The 24938-nt window shown below is 43.1% G+C and overlaps 1 non-coding gene across 1 annotated transcript; it reads left to right on the top strand.

Moving 5' to 3' along the window:
* The first annotated feature begins 3537 nt into the window (after positions 1-3537).
* On the top strand, positions 3538-3593 carry LOC112253583. Its single transcript, XR_002954024.1, has one exon. It is a non-coding gene; the product is annotated as a U7 small nuclear RNA (small nuclear RNA).
* Positions 3594-24938: the final 21345 nt, after the last annotated feature.

Raw genomic sequence — 24938 nt, 5'->3', positions numbered from 1 at the left:
AGATTTGTATTCTTATAAATGAGGGAGTAAGACCAGTCTGAACGAGTGGACCCTAATGTGACGCAGAGTTTTTTTCAGGCTAAAAAACAACCTGAGGATTGAATATAAACATTGTTTGACATGTTTCTATGAACTTTACGGATAAAATTAGGACTTTTGTCTGATTGTTTTGACTGAGTTTGAGCCTGTTGATTACTGAAGAAAACGCGCTAACAAAACAGAGGTTTTTGGATATAAAGAGACTTCATTGAACAAAAGGAACATTTATTGAGTAAATGAATGTCTTCTGATTGCCACCATATGAAGATCATCAAAGGTAAGGGATTAATTTTATCTCTATTTCTGAGTTTTGTAACGCTTCTGCTTGGCTGGTTACTGTTTGTAATAATTTGTCAACTGGGCTATGTTCTGGGCTAGGTATGTTCTGGGCTAGGTATGCTTTCACCGAAAAGCATTTTATAAATATGACACTGTGGTTGGTTTACCAAGAAGTTCATGTAAAATATGTTTTGTTTTCAGAATTTTTATAATGAGCATTTCTGTAATTGAATTTGGCGCTCTGCAACCTCACTGGATGTTGGCCAGATGGGATGCTAGCGTCCCACATACCTTAGAGAGGTTAAAGGGAATACAATTCTCTCACATTAACACCATTACATCATTTCACGAATAGTTGCATGTTTTCTCATTCATTTTATACAATAATTAGAAGCAAACCTCATAATGGAGGCTCCTGTATAAACAAATTTATGGTAATGTGGCTGTATTGTCTTTCATGAGGTCACAAACATGAAACAAAATGGACCGGGTCGTAGCTGGCTTCTACACCGACCATTTACACATTCTCCAAAACATGGATATTGTTCAGTTCTCAAGTTCTGTGATGTAGAATAAGTTCCTTTGTTCTTCTGTGAAACTCTCTCTCTCTATACTGCATGGCCAGAAGGAGAGAGTCTCCTTCAGGAATTTACGACCTGAGATAACAGAACCTGGGTGTAGGACGGAGGGGGGGAGAGGGGGATGCCACGCTCTATACCCAGAAAGGGCCACACTGTAGTATCCCTCAATCATGTGTAGTATTTACTATAGAATGTTGTAGTGTACTGTAGAAAACTAAAGTAAATACTACAGGATTAACAACAAAAAAAACACTGCGAAATTACTACAGTAATGTCGGCAAAAACACTACAGTCCACAAAAACACTGCACTTTTTTTGCTATTGTAAATACTACAGTATTAATTTGCATAAACCCTGCCCATTCCCCTGCACTAAAAACATCCAATGTGCTCAAAAACCGGAACATAGAAAATAAAGCGCGTAACTAAACCACATAACATCCGAACAATTACACACAAAAACATGATGTGAAACAGAGGGCTAAATACATGTAGATGATTAGGGGGAATGAAAACCAGATGTGTATGGAGCAAGACAAGACAAATGGACATATGAAAAATGGAGCGGCGATGGCTAGAAAGCCGGTGACGTCGCTCGAGCAAGGTAATGAACCGCCCCCCGACGTGCGGTTCCAGCAGCGCACACTCCCGCAGCAGTTCAGGATCCAAAACATCTGCAACCGGAACACAGCACCTCTTCTCCGGCCCGTACCCATCCCACTCCAAGATGTACTGAAGGCCCCCCGCCTGACGCCTCGAATCCAGGATGGAACGAACGATGTATGTCGGGGCCCCCTCGATGTCCAAAGGGGGCGGTGGGACCTCCCGCACCTAAGATATCTGGAGCGGACCAGCCACCACCGGCCTGAGGAGAGACACATGGAACAAGGGGTTAATACGATAATCAGAGGGAAGCTGTAATCTGTAACATACCTCGTTCACCCTCCTCAGGACTTTAAATGGCCCCACAAACTGCAGACCCAGCTTCCGGCAGGGCAGGCGGAGGGGCAGGTTACGGTTCGAGAGCCAGACCCGGTCCCAAGGTGCGAACACCGGAGTCTCACTGCGGTGACGGTCCATGCTGGTTTTTTGGTGACGCGTGGCTCGCTGGAGGTGTACACGGGCAGCCTCCCATGTCTCCTACGTGCTCCTAAACCAGTCGTCCACCGCAGGAGTCTCGGTCTGGTCAAATCAAATCAAATCAAATTTTATTTGTCACATACACATGGTTAGCAGCTGTTAATGCGAGTGTAGCGAAATGCTTGCGCTTCTAGTTCCGACAATGCAGTAATAACCAACAAGTAATCTAGCTAACAATTCCAAAACTACTACCTTATAGACACAAGTGTAAGGGGATAAAGAATATGTACATAAAGATATATGAGTGAGTGATGGTACAGAGCAGCTTAGGCAAGATACAGTAGATGGTATTGAGTACAGTATATACATATGAGATGAGTATGTAAACAAAGTGGCATAGTTAAAGTGGCTAGTGATACATGTATTACATAAAGATGCAGTAGATGATATAGAGTACAGTATATACGTATACATATGAGATGAATAGTGTAGGGTATGTAAACATTATTAACATTATAAACATTATATGATCCTGATGCCACGGCGCCAGAAACGGCTGGTACCCCAATACACACTGAAACGGGGAGAGGTTAGCGGAGGAGTGGCGAAGCGAGTTCTGTGTCATCTCGGCCTAGAGCACGAACGCTGCCCACTCCCCCGGCCGGTCCTGGCAATAGGACCGCAGAAACCTGCCCACATCCTGGTTGACTCTCTCTACCAGCCCCTCCCTCTCAGGGTGAAAACCTGAGGTAAGGCTGATCGAGACCCCCAGACATTCCATGAATGCCTTCCAAACTCTTGACGTGAACTGTGGACCCCGATCCGACACTAAAACCTCAGGCACCCTGTAGTGCCAGAAGACGTGAGTCAACAGGGCTTCCGCAGTCTGTAGGGCCGTAGAAAGACCGGGCAGAGGGAGGAGACGACAGGACTTAGAGAAATAATCCACAACGACCAGGATCGTAGTGTTTCCCTGTGAAAGAGGCAGATCTGTTAGGAAATCCACTGACAGATGTGGCTGAGTTTAGGTGGCGTACCCGAGCGCTGTGAGAGCACGGCTCCTATCCCAGCCTCGGACGCGTCCACCTCCACTATGAATGCCAAAGAGGGATCCGGATGGGCCAGCACGGGAGCAGAGGTAAACAGAGCTCTTAGCTGCCCAAAAGCCCTGTCTGCCTCAGCCGACCACTGCAACCTTACAGGACCCCCCCCTTCACAGTGAGGTAATGGGCGCAGCAACCTGGCCAACACCCCGGATAACCAGGTGTGTATGGAACGAGACAAGACAAATGGACATATGAAAAATGGAGCAGCGATGGCTAGAAAGCCGGTGACGCCGATCGCCGAACGAACAAGGAGAGGAGAACGCTGCCCGAACAAGGAGAGGAGAACGCTGCCCGAACAAGGAGAGGAGAACGCTGCCCGAACAAGGAGAGGAGAACGCTGCCCGAACAAGGAGAGGAGAACGCTGCCCGAACAAGGAGAGGAGAACACTGCCCAAACAAGGAGAGGAGCCGACTTCGGCGGAAGTCATGACACCTACCTACCTACAGGTTATGGAACATTTGATCTTTTTGTGTTTCTCCAGTAGGTTTTTCCTGAAGGAAAAGCCCCCCACTTCTATGTCAAAGATAAAACAAAAACACCACAATAAATAATGTAATGTCACAGTAAATGGTATTAGTAGTGATGTTGGGGTGATGAAAACAGCCACTACCTACCACATCACTACTGGTGATGGGTTATGTTAGGGCTATGGTAAACAACCTGTTATGGCAAGGCGATCTCCGAGGGGAACTCCACCCCCCCATTCAGCTGAAAAGGTGCCGCAGGGAATTCAAAAATATTCTTTAGAAATATTTAACTTTCACACATTAACAAGTACAATACAGCAAATGAAACATCTTGTTGATCTACCCATCATGTCCGATTTTTAAAATGTTTTACAGCGAAAACACAACATATATTTATGTTAGACCAACACCAAATCAAAGGAAAAACGCAGCCATTTTTTCCAGACAAAGATAGAGTCACAAAAGCAGGATTAGAGATAAAATGAATCACTAACCTTTTGAAAATCTTCATCAGATGACATGTTACACAATACATTTATGTTTTGTTCGATAATATGCATATTTATATCCACAAATCTCGGTTTACATTGACAACATGTTCAGAAATGCCTCCAAAATACCGGAGGAATTATAGAAAGCTACGCCAGATAACAGAAATAATCATCATAAACTTTGACTAAAAATACATGTTCCACATATAATTAAAGACACACTGGTTCTTAATGCAACCGCTGTGTCAGATTTTTTTTAAACGTTACGAAAAAAGCCTACCATGCAATAATCTGAGACAGCGCTCAGACGTAAAAGTATTTCTCCGCCATGTTGGAGTCAACAGAAATACAAAATGACATCATAAATATTGCCTTACCTTTGATGATCTTTCATCAGAATGCAGTGCAAGGAGTCCTAGTTCCACAATAAATCATTGTTTTGTTCCATAATGTCTAATAATGGTGTCCAATTAGCTGCATTTGCTAGCATTTTCAGCTCACGTGCCCAAAAGCTGACGCTTGTCCAAGAGAACTCGCACGAAAACTTCAAAAAGATATATTCCAGGTCGAATAAACTGGTCGAACTAAGTAGAGAATCAATCTTCAGGATGTTATTATCATATATATCCAATAACGTTCCAACCGGATCATATGTTTTCATCTGCAGCCAAACGGAATGACGGTGACACCCACAGAGAAATGCGCCACAGGGAAATTGCATTCTGCCAAGACCGTGACTATTTCCCCTCCCATTCGGTCAAAGTTCACACCGAAAGCTCCATTCCACGTTCTACTGAATGAGGACATCTAGTGGAAGGCGTAGGAAGTGCTACCAGATCCATATCTTGTTGGGAAAGGAAGGGGCGATGACGTCAAAGTTGACCCACATTCAGAATTTCACTTCTTGTTTGGAAGATTGCCTGCCCTATGAGTTCTGTTATACTCACAGACATAATTCAAACAGTTTTAGAAACTTCAGAGTGTTTTCTATCCAATAGTAATAATAATATGCATATATTAGAAATCTAGGACAGAGTAAGATGCAGTTCACTATGGGCACGCAATTCATCCAAAGTGAAAATACTGCCCCTTATCCTCAACAAGTTTTAATTGTGTGCGGTAACATGGCATGTTACATAGTGAGGATTTCACGTTTCAGTACTGAGGATATACGAAGGCCGTGGTCAAAGGTCAAAAATGTCACTTCCTGTTACTCTGATTGGACCTCTAGTTCATTACCATGTATCCTCAACCCACCCCCTTTCGCCCACTGCTAGCCTGGCATGAGGCACATGATCTCAGGGGGGTATTGTGCATGTCTAGTCCAGAGAGAAGCTAACCTCCCAGCACGAGTCTTATCTTGGCTTTAATTACGGCCCGTAATCACAGCCTCGGTACACGCCGGCGCCGGCAATCCCCTCAGTATGACAGCGCATTCACAGCAGCGAGTTGCAATCTCACATTAGTTCCCCGGCACAATGTTTTCCGGTGTATCAGGAGTTACATGGCACTTCCTCTGTAAATACAGCATGACTAATGTGTGTATAATGTAAAAAACCCAGTCTGTGACTCTTCTGCACTAGGATTATCCCTCACCCTGGTGCTGAAGCCTCTCTCTCTCTCTCTCTCTCTCTCTCTCTCTCTCTCTCTCTCCCTCTCTCTCTCTCTCTCTCTCTCTCTCTCTCTCTCTCTCTCTCTCTCTCTCTCTCTCTCTCTCCCTCTCTCTCTCTCTCTCTCTCTCTCTCTCTCCCTCTCTCCCTCTCTCTCTCCATCTGCAGCAGAGCCACAGAGACAGGCAGGAGACATGAGGCCCCAGGCCCGTGGCAATCCAGCCTCTTGTTCTGGCACAATTGTCTGCGATTCTCCCCAGATATTTAGCTATTCATCCCTGCTCTTTATGACTGTTGGGCCCAGTGTCGCAGCTCCCTCCAGAGAGTGCCCCGGGAGAGGAGACAGACGGAGAGGGCTTATCTGTCCCAAACACCCGAGCGTCATCTTCCCATAGAATGCTATGAATATCTCTCAACCCATGTGTGTTTATTAAGCACTGGTGATGCTGTTTGGTTGTACACTGGGAATAGAGTTGCAGGGATAGGGGATCGGGCATTGTGTACTGTTCATTTAGGTATGAATACTTCTCCCTGGTTTCTAGAGATGGTTTTAGTCATATTGTGAAGAGGGTACAAAATAAGATTGACTTTGATGAAACGAAGAACATATCTCTTTTCTCAGTTCTTTCTGATAGCAGCCAACCAGAGCAAATCAAATCAAATGTATTTTATTTGTTCAAAGCAGGCTCAGAGTATGAGGGGCAGTTTGTGAATAATTTATATTTGCTCATTATGACAAGAGTAACTCCCATAAATAATATTTTTCATTCAGAGATCATACAATTACTTGAAGTGACTCTATGTACTCAGTCTCTAGAGCTCTCATCAACCCAGTGATAAACCCATAATATATGCTTACAGACAGCAAAGCACATTGGTTTCCTTACCCTGTGAGCAGTCTATGGACAGGTACAGTATGACAGAAATCCATGCTTTTGTTTAGTTTCCCTGACACATTTTCCAAATGCTAAAGGTTTTAGCATTTGTGCCACAATCATTCAAGTCATGTTAGCGATATTAGCATTTTTTGCGCATCATGTTCAAATCACCTAGAAGTGACTTTATTGAGCTTCACAATCAATTTAAGATATACTTTGGAATGATTTGAACATGATGTGTCAAAAATGCTAATTGTCACTACCATGACGTGAATGGGATTTGTGCCACAAATGCTAAAACGTTATCATTTGGAAATAGTGCCAGGGAAGCTAAAGCATGTGTTGCTCTCATACCTTGTCCATAGATTGTTTAAAGGGTAAGGAAACCAATTTGTCATTTTGTCATTTAGGTGAACTATGCCTTTAACTGAAAGTAAAGGAAATGTCAAACACAATGCACTGATGTTTCCTTTAACTAATATCGATTCCATGGTTTCAAAATTGGAAACTATCACTGGAAAAACATAAACAGTCACCTGCAAAATGATTGGCTTGATAAAGATGAGCAAAAAAGACTATAAAATAAATAAAACAAATACTGAGCTATAGTGTATGCTCCAAAACAATTTACAATTATATTCTATTATACTTAAACCTCTTAAGGATCCGCCCCTTTAAAAAAAAAGCCTAAAAAGACATACCCAAATCTGACTGCCTGTAACTCAGGCCCTGAAGCAAGGATATGCATACTCTTGGTACAATTTGAAAGGAAACACTTTGAAGTTTGTGGGAATGTGAACGGAATGTAGGAGAAGATAACACAATGGATCTGGGAAAAGATAATACAAAGGAAAAAAACAACCATTCTTCTGTATTTTTTTGTACCATCATCTTTGAAAAGCAAGAGAAAGGCCATAATGTATTATTCCAGCCCAGGTGCAATTTAGGGTTTGGCCACTAGATGTCAGCAGTGTATGTGCAAAGTTTAGACTCATCATTTTTTATCAAGACTGCCCAAATGTGCCTAAATTATTCATTAACAAGTTATAGCACTGTGATGAGGAAATCTGGAGGCCTGTGAGTTGGGTTTGTTGTCATGACAGCAGTAATGGGGGGAAGCACGGTTTTAATTGTACCGAGGATCCTTTGTGAAAACGACCAATACTTAACTCTGTGATTACAACTTCGCATCTATCTTCACCATGAGGCAACATCTAGTATCTCTGTTAATGTAGGCCAACCACAGATAACCAGTTCATATGCAACAGTGCTCGATGAAAATTACATTTTCTTGCATGTTTGATGATAAAAACAGCACATTAAACTATTTTCATAATGTCCTGAAGATGCCTTTGTCGATACTACAGGCTCCAGGTGAAATCTCCGTTGTGGGCTTTCTGTTTTAGAAGGCTCTTCTCAACACAGCGGTGGTCACTGTCTCCTGGAGAGAGGATGTAGCCTGGTGTTGTGAATGATATCAGTGAGATAACGAGCACACAGATGGCGGTAGGTGCGTTCGCATGAGAAATGCCGCCCACTCGTGTAAAATCAGGCAGAAGACTTTAACTCCAGACATTCTGTACCCGAGGCAGCAGCGGGTGACTGAATGCAGACTGTTTTTTGTGCATTTTGTATCCCGTGAAACTTCACGTCTGTTACTTTCCGGTCATGATTTTCAGGGCCCCACCGGTGCATGCAGAATGTGCTCACCGATTTGTTCCCCTTGGAAACATGAATATTTCAATGGGTACACATTGTTCCTGCAGGGGCTAAGTACAAAGGCATCTTCATATTAAATCATTCCTATAAGTTTATATACAGTGCCTTCAGAAAGTATTCACACCCCCTTGACTTTTTCAAAACAAATTGGTGATACAAAGTGGGATTAAAATGGATTTTATTTAAAAAAAATACTCTGTAATGTCATGTTGGAAGAAAATTCTATAACTTCTTTTAAATTAATTTAAAATATAACACTAACATATCTTGATTAGATAAGAATTCACCTCCGAGTCAATACATGTTAGAAACATTTGCCAGCGATTACAGCTTAGTCTTTGTAGGCAAATCTCTAAGAGCTCCAATTATTCTTTAATAAATCTTCAAGCTCTAGTTGTTGATCATTGCTAGACAGCCATTTTCAAGTCTTGCCCTAGATTTTCATGCAGTTTCAAGTCAAAACATTTTATCCTGAATAACTCCCTAGTCTTTGCCAATGACAAACATGCCCATAACATTATGCTGCCACCACCATGCTTGAAAATATGAAGAGTGGTACTTAGTGAATTGTTGTGTTGGAGTTGCCTCAAACATAACACTTTATGTTCAGGACAAAGTTTTTGTGCTTTTACTTTTGTGCCTTATTGTAAACAGGATGCATGTTTCAGAATATTTGTATTCTGTACAGGCTTCCTTCTTTTCACTCTGTCATTTATGTTCGTATTATGGAGTAACTGTCAGTTTTCTCCCATCACAGCCATTAAACCCTATAGCATTTTACTGCATCTGCCATAACACCAGAAAAACTGTGTACTGTACATGACCAATACAATTTGATTTGAAGGCGATGTACATCTAACAATATTGACCCCCTTGAAAGAAAAGACGATAAAGTAAATAATACAAACACGCTATGTGCAAAACATTTCTTTCATGATTTTCTATTATAATAATACAATGAATTGCTTAGAGAAAGTGATATTGTTTAATAAGTAATAAAAACAATTATTGAAAAGAGAGGTATCAATATTATTGCCTAAAAAAAATTATAAATCAAAAATTAAATCTGCATTAAACATTCTACCTTTGAAGTTCATCTCAGTTTAAGGAATTGTATTGTGCCCTTCCATTGCTTCCTGTTTCACTGGGGTATAAAAATGAGGTAACAGGTAAACATCAATTTGTCTTCCATCAGCATGGGAAAGTCAAAGAACTCTCAAACGGAAAGAGACAAATCTTGACCTTCTAAAATCAAGCAGTAGGTACAAAACAATAGCTCAAAATCTAAATGCAAAACATGACCAAAAGTACGTAGACACCTGCTTGTTGAACATCTCATTCCAAAATCACGGGCAATAATATGGAGTTGGTCCCTCTTTAACTGCTGTAACAGCTTTCCACTAGATGTTGGAACATTACCCTGGGGACTTCAGCCATAAGAGCATTAGTGAGGTCGGGCACTCGCAGCCCGCGTTCCAATTCCTCCCAAAGGTGTTTGATGGGGTTAAGGTTAGGGTTCTGTGCAGGTCAGTTAAGTTCTTCCACACCAATCTCACCAACCATTTCTGTATGGGCTTCGCTTTGTGCACAGGGGAATTGTCATGGTGAAACAGGAAAGGGCCTTCCCCAAACTGTTGCCACAAAGTTGGATGCTCAGAATTGTCTAGAATGTCATTGTATGCTGTCGAATTAAGATTTACATTCACTGGAACTAAGGGAACTAGCCCGAACCACAAAAAAACAGCCCCAGACCAGCATTCCTCCTCCACCAAACGTTATAGTGGCACTATGCATTGGGGAAGGTAGCGTTCTCCTGGCATCCTTCAAACGCAGATTTGTCTGTCAGACTGCCAGATGGTGAAACGTGATTCTTCATTCCAGAGAAAGCGTTTCCACTTCTCCAAAGTCCAATGGCGGCGAGCTTTACACCATTCCAGCTGACACTTGCATTGTGCATGGTGTTCTTAGGGTTGTGTGCGGGTGCTCGGCCATGGAAACCCATTTCATGAAGCTCCGGACAAACAGTTATTGTGCTGATGTTGCTTCCAGAGGCAGTTTGGTACTTGGTAGTGAGTGTTACAACCGAGGACAGACAATTTTTATGCGTTAAGAGCTTCAGCAGTCTGCAGTCCCGTTCTGTGAGCTTGTGTGGCCTATCACTTTGCGACTGAGTTGTTTTTGCTCCTAGAAGTTTCCACTTCACAATAACAGCACCTACAGTTCTAGCAGGGCATTTGACAAACTGACCTGTTGGAAAGGTGGCATCCTATAACGGTGCCGTGTTGAAAATAACTGAGCTGTTCAGTAAGGCCATTCCACTGGCAATGTTTGTCTATGGAGATTGCATGACTGTGTGCTTGATTTTATACACCTGTCAGCAATAAACTCAGATTGACGGATATCAAGGATCTGGAAATATTCTATGTGGAGGAATGGTATAATATCCATCCTAATGTGTTCTCTAATCATAAAACATTATAGAAAAAGCTCAGTGTCATTATCCTCGCAAGGGCAGGAAAGACAAAGTATTCAAAACACAAACGGCAGTAAGAAAACAATTTTTAGAGAAAAAAATGTAACTTGTTAATTAAACCAAATCTATTTATCTAAGGCAATTGTATAATTGCGGAAAAGCATGAAAAACCCACAGTTCCAGTCGGTGAGAACATGGCATGTCTCAGTTTCTAAGATGGTGGAAGCTGCAAGGCTGGTGGGCCGGGCGTCAGCGACCAGCGTGATTTACGCCGACACGTCCTGCCTATGTCATTATTTCCACAACGGACCCTAAACAATCCCCACTCGTCCCGCCAGCGGCCATAAAAATGTGCCACCAAATATTTTGTAAAATCAATCGGGAACAGGAACATCTCAGGCTGCAGCTCCGGAACAATGAATCACACCAGTGTCCTTTATTTTATCGCCTGCATATGTTATTAAATCTTGATTCAGTGGTCTTAAATTCCGATGACACCTCACCGGAAAATTTTGGGATGAGTGGCCAAACAGTAAGCGAGGGCGAGTTTTGAATATGGCTGAGGATGTTTGATATCTCATTATTTAATCTGTCACTTGGAGGAACCCCGGGAGCGTGACAGCAAAATGCATCTGACATGTTCGGTATTTTACAGCAAAAGTAAGATAGCTACACTATCAGTGTGTCCCAAATGCCAAACCCTATTCCCTATGAAGTGCACTACGTTTGACCAAGGCTCACTATATATGGATTAGGGTGCCATTTGGAAAGAAACCTTTCTCTGGAGCTGGGATGAACTAACTAATATGGTTCATTGCTGACTGTGGGTACACAGTTGTTTGTCTTGGTTAGGACTTGGCTGGCTGACACTCCATTCAGAGCATAGACTACATCAGCTTTGGGTTTGGGGTGGAACGCTGAAGGGTACCACAGTAGCAGGGAGCTGCATTTCAAAAGCACCAGAAATGTACTGTTCAGAAAAGTTCTGCTCCTTTAAAATGTCTTTCTGCAGGGACAAACAGAACACCTAACAATTAAAAGTGCTGTGTGAAATATGTCTTTGTACCTGGGAAGTTGCCTGGAGTCACACCAAATAGGTCTTGGCAGCAGTCCGTAGCTTTGATCCCAGTACATCTCGTTAGAGCAGCAGAGACTATTCCTCATAATCTCGATGTTCGAAGGATTTGTCATTGCTGTGAGGGCAGTAAAGTCAAAGTGGATTACCGTTTCTAATGACGAGGCCCCTCTCTAAAGTTTCAAGTTTTATTTGTCACATGCACAAGTACAGTGAAATGCTTAACTTGCAAGTCCTACCAAACAATGCAGTATTCGATATCAAAACAGTATAACTAATAATAGAATGTAATAACAACACGAGAAGAAGCTATATACAGGGTCAGTACCAAGTCGTCCAGGTCCTGAGGCAGCAAATCATCCCCAAACCATCACACTACCACCACCATGCTTGACCGTAGGTATGAGGTTCTTACTGTGGAATGCAGAGTTTTGGTTTTCGCCAGCCATAATGGGACCCCCATGTCATCCAAAAAGTTGACTCAAGTGTTCAACAAAAAAACCCACCTGGAAGCACCTGGATGATCATCAAGACTCTTGGAAGGAAGAATGTTCCATGTACAGACTTTTTGACGACATGGGTCCCATTAGTAAATAGTAACAAAAGCTAAATGCTTTATGGATCAGTGGAGGCTGCAGAGGGGAGGACGGCTCATAATAAAGGCTGGAACGGAGCAAATGGAATGGCATTAAACACATAGAAACCATGGAAACCATGTGTTGGATGTACGTGATACCATTCCACTGATTCCCCTCCAGCCATTACAACGAACCCGTCCTCCCCAATTAAGGTGCCACCAAACTCCACTGGTAGGGCTCATATCTTTTTGGTGGAGGATCATGTCACACTTTATGGTGGTTGTTTACCAAACCAATCCATTTCAGGAAATCATTGGATACTCTCTAGTTGAAGGTCTTTGTGTGTAAAACCAGCTAGGCCAAAAATGTCATCGGCGAGAATGCATTCCAGAAATGTCTAGTACTGTATCTGAATCTTGCTTTGGCCAGTTCCCCTGAATGAGAGAGACACTGAATAAGACACTGCAGGTCAAAGTATTCGTCTGGTACCAGCAGGCATCCACTGCATTGCTTCCACTTTTCCCATATATCCAGTGCACGTAAAAGAGAGAATGCCATTTGAGACTGAAATCCACCTGTAATTTGCCCAACAATTATCTGTACCATTGCCATTTAATTGATTCAACAGAGCATATTTTCACAAAGCGGTAGTTAGCAGCATGGCTATGTTCTGGAAGACCCAGTATGAGGTCTGTTGAGTCACCTGGGCAACTCCTCCACTGTGACAGGTAGTGTATTTCTCTTCCATGCCAGGAAGAGCGAGAGAGAATTACTGGAGCTCAGTGCTGACGATGGCATCTATTTGAAGTTAGTGCGGCAAGGAAGCGACCTCTCTTCCATTAGCCCATGCAGGCCCAGGGATCAGACAGGGACCTAAGAGTTCACTACTGCCTTCTCATTAGAGGGTCCGGCTTAGTCCTGATACACACACACACACACACACACACACAACCCCCCCCCACACACACACGTACACACAAACACATCCCCACACACACACAACCAACTACACACACACAACCAACTACATACACACATACACACCAACACACACACACATACACGAACACACACACACACAAACACACACACTCACACACAACCACACAACCAACTACACACACACAACCAACTACATACACACATATACACCAACACACACCAACACACACACACACACACAAACACACACACTCACACACACAACCACACAACCAACCACACACACACACACACACACACACAAACACATCCCCACACACACAACCAACCAACCAACCAACCAACCACATACACACACACACACACACACAAAACACACACACACAACACACACACACACACACACACACACACACACAACCAACCACACACACACAACCAACCACACACACACACACACACACACACACACAACCCCACACACACACTGTTACGTTCTGACTTTTATTTCCTGTATTTATTTAGTATGGTCAGGGCGTGAGTTGGGTGGGCAGTCTATGTTTGATTTTCTATGACTTGGGATTTCTATGTTTCGGCCTAGTATGGTTCTCAATCAGAGGCAGGTGTCATTAGTTGTCTCTGATTGAGAATCATACTTAGGTAGCCTGGGTTGCACTGTTTGTTGGTGGGTGATTGTCTATGTTGATTGCTTGTTTCAGCGCAGTTCCCATTAGCTTCACGGTTGTTCTTTCGTTTATTGTTTTTGTATAGTGTTTTAGTGTTCAGTGTTTTCTTTATTAAAATTCATGATGAACACATACCACGCCGCATTTTGGTCCTCCGATCCATCTCGCCTCTCCTCTTCAGATGAAGAGGAGGACGACCGTGACAGAATCACCCACCAACCAAGGACCAAGCGGCGTGGTAAAAGACAGCGACGACAGCAGCAGCAGCAGCAACAACAACAGCGGCCAGCATCACAGGACTCCTGGACATGGGAGGAGATAGACAGGTGGGCGGTCGACCCAGGGAGAGTGCCGGAGCCCGCCTGTGATTCGATGGAGCAGTGCGAGGAAGGTTACAGGAGAATGAGGTTGGCAAAGCCAGCACGGCAGCGCAACAGGTACGAGAGGCAGGGGGCAGACGAGGTGTGGGGCTAAGCCAGGTAGCAGACCTGAGCTCACTCCTCTTGTTTATTATAAGCAGCGCGTTACTGGTCAGGCACTGTGTTATGCGGTAAAGCGCACCGGTGTCGCCAGTACATGCCCATAGCCCGGTGCGCTATAGGGCAGCCCCCCGAAAGTGCCATGCGAGTGTGGGCATCGAGCCAGGGCGTAGTATGGTGCCTGCTCAGCGGGTCTGGTCGCCGGTACGCAGTTTTGGTCCAGGGTATCCTGCGCCGGCTCTGCGTGCTGTGTCTCCGGGGTGCTGGGAGGGTGCAGTGCATCCTCTGCCTGCGCTCCGCTCGTGCCGGGCAAATGTGGGAGTGGAGCCTAAGGGAGAGGTGCGCGTAGTAAGCACTAGATCTCCCGTGCTTTCCCACAGCCTGGTTCAACCTGTGCCTGCACTCTGGACGGTCCGGGCTAGAGTAGTTGTCCAGCCTGGGGAAGTGGTGCCAAGGTTGCGCACCAGAGCTCCAGTGCTCCTGCCGGAGTCTCCCGCCTGTCCGGCGCTGCCGGAGTCAGAGGCGCCAGAGCCCCTCAGCCCAGAGGCGCCAGAGCCCCTCAGCCCAGAAGCGCCAGAGTCCCCGCCCCTCTGTCCCGAGCTTCCGCCCCTCTGTCCCGAGCTTCCGCCCCTCTGTCCCGAGCTTCCGCCCCTCTGTCCCGAGCTTCCGCCCCTCTGTCCCGAGCTGCCGCCCCTCTGTCCCAAGCTGCCGCCTCTCTGTCCCGAGCTGACGCCCCTCTGTCCATTGAGAAGAGTTGCCATGGTTAGGAAGCCACGGAGGCGGACAATGAGGCGGACGAAGACAATGGTGAAGTGGGGTCCGCGTCCTGCGCCAGAGCCGCCACCGCGGACAGACGCCCACCCAGACCCTCCCCTATAGGTTAAGGTTTTGCGGCCGGAGTCCGTACCTTTTGGGGGTGGGGGGGGTACTGTCACGTTCTGACCTTTATTTCCTTTGTTTTGTATTTATTTAGTATGGTCAGGGCGTGAGTTGGGTGGGCAGTCTATGTTTGATTTTCTATGATTTGGGATTTCTATGTTTCGGCCTAGTATGGTTCTCAATCAGAGGCAGGTGTCATTAGTTGTCTCTGATTGAGAATCATACTTAGGTAGCCTGGGTTGCTTTGTGGGTGATTGTCTATGTTGATTGCTTGTTTCAGCGCAGTTCCCATTAGCTTCACGGTTGTTCTTTCGTTTATTGTTTTTGTATAGTGTTTCAGTGTTCAGTGTTTTCTTTATTAAAATTCATGATGAACACATACCACGCCGCATTTTGGTCCTCCGATCCATCTCGCCTCTCCTCTTCAGATGAAGAGGAGGACGACCGTGACACACACAACCAACAACATACACACAAAAAACCACACACAACCCCTCACACACACAACCAACCACACACACAACCACACACACAACCAACCACATACACACAAAAAACCACACACACACACACAACCACACACACAACCAACCACACACACACAACCGAGGCTCTACGTTCACCCTCTGTATCCCCCTCACTCAGAGACACAGTTAAAGGGATGTGTTGATTTATTTCAAGCTTTGAAAAGCAAATAGAGAAGTTGTTCGTCCGTTCTGCTTCCTTTTTTTTAGGCTTGGAATCAGTAGAGTAACACCAAGACAGTTGTGAAGAGGGCACGACAAAGCCTATTCCCCCTCAGGAAACTAAAAATATTTGGCATGGGTCCTGAGATCCTCCAAAGATTCTCAGCTGGAACATCGAGAGCATCCTGACTGGTTGCATCACTGCCTGGTACAGGAATTGCTCTGCCTCTGACCGCAAGGCACTACACTACAAAGTGTATTGCGTACGGCCCAGTACATCACTGGAGCTAAGCTACCTTTTGTCAAAGACCCCAGACACCACAGTCATAGACTGTTCTCTCTACTACCGCATGGCAAGCAGTACCGGCGTGCCAAGTCTAGGACAAAAAGGCTTCTCAACAATTTTTACCCCCAAGCCATAAGACTCCTGAACAGGTATTCAAATGATTACCCGGACTATTTGCATTGTGTGCCACCCCCCAACCCCTCTTTTACGCTGCTGCTACTCTCTGTTTATCAGATATGCATAGTCACTTTAACTATACATTCATGTACATACTACCTCAATTGGGCCAACCAACCAGTGCTCCTGCACATTGGCTAACCGGGTTATCTGCGTTGTGTCCCGCGACCAACCACACAGCCAACCCCTCTTTTACGCTACTGCTACTCTCTGTTCATCAGATATGCATAGTCACTTTAAGCATATCTACATGTACATACTACCTCAATCAGCCTGACTAACCGGTGTCTGTATGTAACCTTGTTACTTTTATAGCCTCACTGCTTTATATGTATATGTCTTTTTACTGTTGTTTTATTTCTTTACCTACCTATTGTTCACCGAACATAACCTCTTTTGCACTATCACTACCTGTTGTATTCGGCACATGTGACAAATAAACTTTGATTTGATTTGATCTAAGCATGTGACAGTTATTTGAGTATGGTTCGAGTTTGATTCAGTTTGGTTTGATCTAAGAATGTGACAGTTATTTGAGTATGGTTCGAGTTTGATTCAGTTTGGTTTGATCTAAGAATGTGACAGTTATTTGAGTATGGTTTGAGTTTGATTCAGTTTGATTTGATCTAAGCATGTGACAGTTATTTGAGTATGGTTTGAGTTTGATTCAGTTTGATTTGATCTAAGAATGTGACAGTTATTTGAGTATGGTTTGAGTTTGATTCAGTTTGATTTGATCTAAGCATGTGACAGTTATTTGAGTATGGTTTGAGTTTGATTCAGTTTGGTTTGATCTAAGAATGTGACAGTTATTTGAGTATGGTTTGAGTTTGATTCAGTTTGATTTGATCTAAGCATGTGACAGTTATTTGAGTATGGTTTGAGTTTGATTCAGTTTGATTTGATCTAAGCATGTGACAGTTATTTGAGTATGGTTTGAGTTTGATTCAGTTTGATTTGATCTAAGCATGTGACAGTTATTTGAGTATGGTTTGAGTTTGATTCAGTTTGATTTGATCTAAGCATGTGACAGTTATTTGAGTATGGTTTGAGTTTGATTCAGTTTGATTTGATCTAAGCATGTGACAGTTATTTGAGTATGGTTTGAGTTTGATTCAGTTTGATTTGATCTAAGCATGTGACAGTTATTTGAGTATGGTTTGAGTTTGATTCCGTTTGATTTGCAGACGGCATTCCATGTGGCCAGTGTCTTTTTTATTTTTATTTTTGTTACCCCTTTTTCTCCCTAATTTCGTCGTATCCAATTGTTTAATAGCTACTCCCTTGTCTCATCGCTACAACTCCCGTACAGGCTCAGGAGAGACAAAGGTTGAAATTCATGCGTCCTCCGATACACAACCCAACCAAGCCTCACTGCTTCTTAACACAGAGCGCATCCAACCCGGAAGCCAGCCGCACCAATGTGTCAGAGGAAACACCGTGCACCTGGCAACCTTGGTTAGCGCGCACTGTGCCCAGCCCGCCACAGGAGTTGCTGGTGCCCGATGAGACAAGGATATCCCTACCGGCGCTAGGCCAATTGTGCGTTGCCCCACGGACCTCCCGTTCGTGGCCGGTTACGACAGAGCCTGGGCGCAAACCCATGGTCTCTGGTGGCACAGCTGGTGCTGCAGTACAGCGCCCTTAACCACTGCGCCACCAGGGAGGCTCGCCAAAAATACTGCATTCTTTGCTGTTGTTGTTGATATGAGTCCTTCAGAAAAACCTAGATAATATCTAACAAAGCTTAGGAGCGACTGGTTTTGTAGGTTAGGAATAAAAGACAACGTGTTTTTGGAATGAAAGCAAATGGTTGATACATGATTAGGTGCAGAAAGAGTGTAGTGGCCAACTTTCCCTGTATGCAACTCCCTCTGTCATATCACTTTGTATGAGATTAATCCTGATAAGAGGAAGTCAGTCGATATGTAATTAAATATTTCTAATTAAATGTTCAGTCAATGCCAAATAGCTCTAATAGGTTTGAGTGAAAGCATCTTATGAGAAGTGACCTGACGAGAGTCAATTAAACAAGTCAATTTGGATTTGATGGACATGTCTGGATTTGGTTTGGAAACGGGTAGGCTGAAGTCATGTCTGTGACATTTAGATAAACTAGTATTTGGCTATATGAGAATGTCACATAATAGGAAAACAGCCATCATTTCCTGATTTTCTTGATTTTGTTGTTTGTAACTTCAACCACTCTTTTATGCCTCTATTTTAACAAACATAATGCATTGGTAAATATTAGTGCTGATGGTAACGTTTTACGTTTCTGGGGTGTGTCCGAAATATTTTTTTGCTAGTTTTGGGAGCTGTATGAAGAAATAACACATTCACTTAGATTACAAAGACCTACATGTATTAAAAAATGGAGCCCAGTAATGAGACTATTAATGGCACCAAATAAAGCAAGCCTCCCCGTTTTTGTTTTGTATTTGTACATTTTGTGTGTGTGTGTTAGGTGTCTATTTCTGTCTTTTATTGTGTGTGTGTTAGGTGTCTGTTTCTGTCTTTTATTGTGTGGGCGTTAGGTGTCTGTTTCTGTCTTTTATTGTGTGGGCGTTAGGTGTCTGTTTCTGTCTTTTATTGTGTGGGCGTTAGGTGTCTGTTTCTGTCTTTTATTGTGTGGGCGTTAGGTGTCTGTTTCTGTCTTTTATTGTGTGGGCGTTAGGTGTCTGTTTCTGTCTTTTATTGTGTGTGGGCGTTAGGTGTCTGTTTCTGTCTTTTATTGTGTGGGCGTTAGGTGTCTGTTTCTGTCTTTTATTGTGTGGGCGTTAGGTGTCTGTTTCTGTCTTTTATTGTGTGTGGGCGTTAGGTGTCTGTTTCTGTCTTTTATTGTGTGGGCGTTAGGTGTCTGTTTCTGTCTTTTATTGTGTGGGTGTTAGGTGTCTGTTTCTGTCTTTTATTGTGTGGGCGTTAGGTGTCTGTTTCTGTCTTTTATTGTGTGTGGGCGTTAGGTGTCTGTTTCTGTCTTTTATTGTGTGGGCGTTAGGTGTCTGTTTCTGTCTTTTATTGTGTGTGTGTTAGGTGTCTATTTCTGTCTTTTATTGTGTGTGGGCGTTAGGTGTCTATTTCTGTCTTTTATTGTGTGTGGGCGTTAGGTGTCTGTTTCTGTCTTTTATTGTGTGGGTGTTAGGTGTCTGTTTCTGTCTTTTATTGTGTGTGGGCGTTAGGTGTCTGTTTCTGTCTTTTATTGTGTGGGTGTTAGGTGTCTATTTCTGTCTTTTATTGTGTGTGGGCGTTAGGTGTCTGTTTCTGTCTTTTATTGTGTGGGCGTTAGGTGTCTGTTTCTGTCTTTTATTGTGTGGGTGTTAGGTGTCAATTTCTGTCTTTTATTGTGTGTGGGCGTTAGGTGTCTGTTTCTGTCTTTTATTGTGTGGGCGTTAGGTGTCTGTTTCTGTCTTTTATTGTGTGTGTGTTAGGTGTCTGTTTCTGTCTTTTATTGTGTGGGCGTTAGGTGTCTATTTCTGTCTTTTATTGTGTGTGGGCGTTAGGTGTCTATTTCTGTCTTTTATTGTGTGTGTGTTAGGTGTCTGTTTCTGTCTTTTATTGTGTGGGTGTTAGGTGTCTGTTTCTGTCTTTTATTGTGTGGGTGTTAGGTGTCTATTTCTGTCTTTTATTGTGTGGGTGTTAGGTGTCTGTTTCTGTCTTTTATTGTGTGTGTGTTAGGTGTCTGTTTCTGTCTTTTATTGTGTGGGCGTTAGGTGTCTGTTTCTGTCTTTTATTGTGTGGGCGTTAGGTGTCTGTTTCTGTCTTTTATTGTGTGGGCGTTAGGTGTCTGTTTCTGTCTTTTATTGTGTGGGTGTTAGGTGTCTATTTCTGTCTTTTATTGTGTGGGTGTTAGGTGTCTGTTTCTGTCTTTTATTGTGTGTGTGTTAGGTGTCTGTTTCTGTCTTTTATTGTGTGGGCGTTAGGTGTCTGTTTCTGTCTTTTATTGTGTGTGTGTTAGGTGTCTGTTTCTGTCTTTTATTGTGTGTGTGTTAGGTGTCTGTTTCTGTCTTTTATTGTGTGTGTATTAGGTGTCTGTTTCTGTCTTTTATTGTGTGGGTGTTAGGTGTCTGTTTCTGTCTTTTATTGTGTGGGTGTTAGGTGTCTGTTTCTGTCTTTTATTGTGTGGGTGTTAGGTGTCTATTTCTGTCTTTTATTGTGTGGGTGTTAGGTGTCTGTTTCTGTCTTTTATTGTGTGGGCTTAGGTTATTTCTGTCTTTTATTGTGTGGGCGTTAGGTGTCTATTTCTGTCTTTTATTGTGTGTGGGCGTTAGGTGTCTATTTCTGTCTTTTATTGTGTGGGCGTTAGGTGTCTGTTTCTGTCTTTTATTGTGTGGGCGTTAGGTGTCTGTTTCTGTCTTTTATTGTGTGGGTGTTAGGTGTCTGTTTCTGTCTTTTATTGTGTGGGCGTTAGGTGTCTATTTCTGTCTTTTATTGTGTGGGCGTTAGGTGTCTATTTCTGTCTTTTATTGTGTGTGGGCGTTAGGTGTCTATTTCTGTCTTTTATTGTGTGGGCGTTAGGTGTCTGTTTCTGTCTTTTATTGTGTGGGCGTTAGGTGTCTATTTCTGTCTTTTATTGTGTGGGCGTTAGGTGTCTATTTCTGTCTTTTATTGTGTGTGGGCGTTAGGTGTCTATTTCTGTCTTTTATTGTTTGGGCGTTAGGTGTCTGTTTCTGTCTTTTATTGTGTGGGCGTTAGGTGTCTATTTCTGTCTTTTATTGTGTGGGCGTTAGGTGTCTATTTCTGTCTTTTATTGTGTGGGCGTTAGGTGTCTGTTTCTGTCTTTTATTGTGTGTGGGCGTTAGGTGTCTGTTTCTGTCTTTTATTGTGTGGGTGTTAGGTGTCTGTTTCTGTCTTTTATTGTGTGGGCGTTAGGTGTCTGTTTCTGTCTTTTATTGTGTGGGCGTTAGGTGTCTGTTTCTGTCTTTTATTGTGTGTGGGCGTTAGGTGTCTGTTTCTGTCTTTTATTGTGTGTGGGCGTTAGGTGTCTGTTTCTGTCTTTTATTGTGTGGGGCGTTAGGTGTCTGTTTCTGTCTTTTATTGTGTGTGGGCGTTAGGTGTCTGTTTCTGTCTTTTATTGTGTGGGCGTTAGGTGTCTGTTTCTGTCTTTTATTGTGTGGGTGTTAGGTGTCTATTTCTGTCTTTTATTGTGTGTGGCGTTAGGTGTCTGTTTCTGTCTTTTATTGTGTGTGTGTTAGGTGTCTATTTCTGTCTTTTATTGTGTGGGTGTTAGGTGTCTGTTTCTGTCTTTTATTGTGTGGGTGTTAGGTGTCTGTTTCTGTCTTTTATTGTGTGGGCGTTAGGTGTCTGTTTCTGTCTTTTATTGTGTGGGCGTTAGGTGTCTGTTTCTGTCTTTTATTGTGTGGGCGTTAGGTGTCTGTTTCTGTCTTTTATTGTGTGGGCGTTAGGTGTCTGTTTCTGTCTTTTATTGTGTGGGCGTTAGGTGTCTGTTTCTGTCTTTTATTGTGTGGGCGTTAGGTGTCTGTTTCTGTCTTTTATTGTGTGGGCGTTAGGTGTCTATTTCTGTCTTTTATTGTGTGGGTGTTAGGTGTCTATTTCTGTCTTTTATTGTGTTGGCGTTAGGTGTCTGTTTCTGTCTTTTATTGTGTGGGCGTTAGGTGTCTATTTCTGTCTTTTATTGTGTGGGCGTTAGGTGTCTATTTCTGTCTTTTATTGTGTGGGCGTTAGGTGTCTATTTCTGTCTTTTATTGTGTGGGCGTTAGGTGTCTATTTCTGTCTTTTATTGTGTGGGCGTTAGGTGTCTGTTTCTGTCTTTTATTGTGTGGGCGTTAGGTGTCTATTTCTGTCTTTTATTGTGTGGGTGTTAGGTGTCTGTTTCTGTCTTTTATTGTGTGGGTGTTAGGTGTCTATTTCTGTCTTTTATTGTGTGGGTGTTAGGTGTCTGTTTCTGTCTTTTATTGTGTGGGCGTTAGGTGTCTATTTCTGTCTTTTATTGTGTGGGCGTTAGGTGTCTATTTCTGTCTTTTATTGTGTGTGGGCGTTAGGTGTCTATTTCTGTCTTTTATTGTGTGGGCGTTAGGTGTCTGTTTCTGTCTTTTATTGTGTGGGCGTTAGGTGTCTGTTTCTGTCTTTTATTGTGTGGGCGTTAGGTGTCTATTTCTGTCTTTTATTGTGTGGGTGTTAGGTGTCTATTTCTGTCTTTTATTGTGTGTGGGCGTTAGGTGTCTATTTCTGTCTTTTATTGTGTGGGCGTTAGGTGTCTATTTCTGTCTTTTATTGTGTGGGTGTTAGGTGTCTGTTTCTGTCTTTTATTGTGTGGGCGTTAGGTGTCTATTTCTGTTTCGTTAGGTGTCTTTTCTGTCTTTTATTGTGTGTGGGCGTTAGGTGTCTATTTCTGTCTTTTATTGTGTGGGCGTTAGGTGTCTGTTTCTGTCTTTTATTGTGTGGGCGTTAGGTGTCTGTTTCTGTCTTTTATTGTGTGGGTGTTAGGTGTCTGTTTCTGTCTTTTATTGTGTGGGCGTTAGGTGTCTATTTCTGTCTTTTATTGTGTGGGCGTTAGGTGTCTATTTCTGTCTTTTATTGTGTGTGGGCGTTAGGTGTCTATTTCTGTCTTTTATTGTGTGGGCGTGAGGTGTCTGTTTCTGTCTTTTATTGTGTGGGCGTTAGGTGTCTATTTCTGTCTTTTATTGTGTGGGTGTTAGGTGTCTATTTCTGTCTTTTATTGTGTGGGCGTTAGGTGTCTATTTCTGTCTTTTATTGTGTGGGCGTTAGGTGTCTATTTCTGTCTTTTATTGTGTGGGCGTTAGGTGTCTGTTTCTGTCTTTTATTGTGTGGGCGTTAGGTGTCTATTTCTGTCTTTTATTGTGTGGGCGTTAGGTGTCTATTTCTGTCTTTTATTGTGTGGGCGTTAGGTGTCTATTTCTGTCTTTTATTGTGTGGGCGTTAGGTGTCAATTTCTGTCTTTTATTGTGTGGGTGTTAGGTGTCTATTTCTGTCTTTTATTGTGTGGGTGTTAGGTGTCTGTTTCTGTCTTTTATTGTGTGTGGGCGTTAGGTGTCTGTTTCTGTCTTTTATTGTGTGTGGGCGTTAGGTGTCTATTTCTGTCTTTTATTGTGTGGGCGTTAGGTGTCTATTTCTGTCTTTTATTGTGTTGGTGTTAGGTGTCTGTTTCTGTCTTTTATTGTGTGTGGGCGTTAGGTGTCTGTTTCTGTCTTTTATTGTGTGTGGGCGTTAGGTGTCTGTTTCTGTCTTTTATTGTGTGGGCGTTAGGTGTCTATTTCTGTCTTTTATTGTGTGGGTGTTAGGTGTCTGTTTCTGTCTTTTATTGTGTGTGGGCGTTAGGTGTCTGTTTCTGTCTTTTATTGTGTGGGCGTTAGGTGTCTATTTCTGTCTTTTATTGTGTGGGCGTTAGGTGTCTATTTCTGTCTTTTATTGTGTGGGCTTAGGTGTCTTTTCTGTCTTTTATTGTGTGGGTGTTAGGTGTCTGTTTCTGTCTTTTATTGTGTGTGGGCGTTAGGTGTCTGTTTCTGTCTTTTATTGTGTGTGGGCGTTAGGTGTCTGTTTCTGTCTTTTATTGTGTGTGGGCGTTAGGTGTCTGTTTCTGTTTTATTGTGTGGGCGTTAGGTGTCTATTTCTGTCTTTTATTGTGTGGGTGTTAGGTGTCTGTTTCTGTCTTTTATTGTGTGGGCGTTAGGTGTCTATTTCTGTCTTTTATTGTGTGGGCGTTAGGTGTCTGTTTCTGTCTTTTATTGTGTGGGTGTTAGGTGTCTGTTTCTGTCTTTTATTGTGTGGGCGTTAGGTGTCTATTTCTGTCTTTTATTGTGTTGGTGTTAGGTGTCTGTTTCTGTCTTTTATTGTGTGGGCGTTAGGTGTCTGTTTCTGTCTTTTATTGTGTTGGTGTTAGGTGTCTGTTTCTGTCTTTTATTGTGTGGGCGTTAGGTGTCTGTTTCTGTCTTTTATTGTGTGGGCGTTAGGTGTCTGTTTCTGTCTTTTATTGTGTGGGTGTTAGGTGTCTGTTTCTGTCTTTTATTGTGTGGGTGTTAGGTGTCTGTTTCTGTCTTTTATTGTGTGGGCGTTAGGTGTCTGTTTCTGTCTTTTATTGTGTGGGTGTTAGGTGTCTGTTTCTGTCTTTTATTGTGTGGGCGTTAGGTGTCTGTTTCTGTCTTTTATTGTGTGTGGGCGTTAGGTGTCTGTTTCTGTCTTTTATTGTGTTGGTGTTAGGTGTCTGTTTCTGTCTTTTATTGTGTGGGGCGTTAGGTGTCTGTTTCTGTCTTTTATTGTGTGGGTGTTAGGTGTCTGTTTCTGTCTTTTATTGTGTGGGCGTTAGGTGTCTGTTTCTGTCTTTTATTGTGTGGGCGTTAGGTGTCTGTTTCTGTCTTTTATTGTGTGGGCGTTAGGTGTCTGTTTCTGTCTTTATTGTGTTGGTGTTAGGTGTCTGTTTCTGTCTTTTATTGTGTGGGCGTTAGGTGTCTA

Source organism: Oncorhynchus tshawytscha, linkage group LG06 (genome assembly GCF_018296145.1).
Source record: "Oncorhynchus tshawytscha isolate Ot180627B linkage group LG06, Otsh_v2.0, whole genome shotgun sequence".
Lineage (NCBI taxonomy): Eukaryota > Metazoa > Chordata > Actinopteri > Salmoniformes > Salmonidae > Oncorhynchus > Oncorhynchus tshawytscha.
The sequence above is the reverse complement of the archived record's forward strand: the minus strand, read 5'-3'. Positions and strand labels throughout refer to the sequence as shown.